Source organism: Sinocyclocheilus grahami, unplaced genomic scaffold (genome assembly GCF_001515645.1).
Source record: "Sinocyclocheilus grahami isolate Dianchi unplaced genomic scaffold, SAMN03320097.WGS_v1.1 scaffold135794.1, whole genome shotgun sequence".
Taxonomy (NCBI): domain Eukaryota; kingdom Metazoa; phylum Chordata; class Actinopteri; order Cypriniformes; family Cyprinidae; genus Sinocyclocheilus; species Sinocyclocheilus grahami.
In genome coordinates, this window is record NW_015534092.1 from 1 (window position 1) to 397 (window position 397).

At 46.6% G+C, this 397-nt stretch overlaps 1 non-coding gene across 1 annotated transcript; it reads right to left on the bottom strand.

Moving 5' to 3' along the window:
* Window positions 1-144: 144 nt before the first annotated feature.
* On the bottom strand, window positions 145-216 carry trnaq-cug (transfer RNA glutamine (anticodon CUG)). Its single transcript has one exon. It is a non-coding gene; the product is annotated as a tRNA-Gln (tRNA).
* Window positions 217-397: the final 181 nt, after the last annotated feature.

The following is a 397-nucleotide window of genomic DNA, read 5'->3' on the forward strand; positions in this document are numbered from 1 at the left end:
GGTACTTTCCTTTTATGCTCACTTCCCTAAAGAGACAAACTGTGCGTTGACGCTACGAAGCAAAGCTCCCTACGTGAACTTTTGGGGCTCACTGCAGCCGAAAAGTTTTTTGGACCGGTTCTTGCGCACGTTGGTGACAAAAGCAGGTCCCACCAAGATTTGAACTCGGATCACTGGATTCAGAGTCCAGAGTGCTAACCATTACACCATGGAACCTTGACAGGAGCCACTGTTGCTCACTGGGCCACAAAGACTAAATCATTTACAGGCTCGCTAACACGTCCACCTAACTTTTTTATTTTCCTGCTGCAAGAAAGCACGCAGGTTCCAAGGAAACTTGAAAGCATGCAGTTTCCAAAGAAACTTGAATGTAGATCGCTGGATTCAAAGTCCAGAG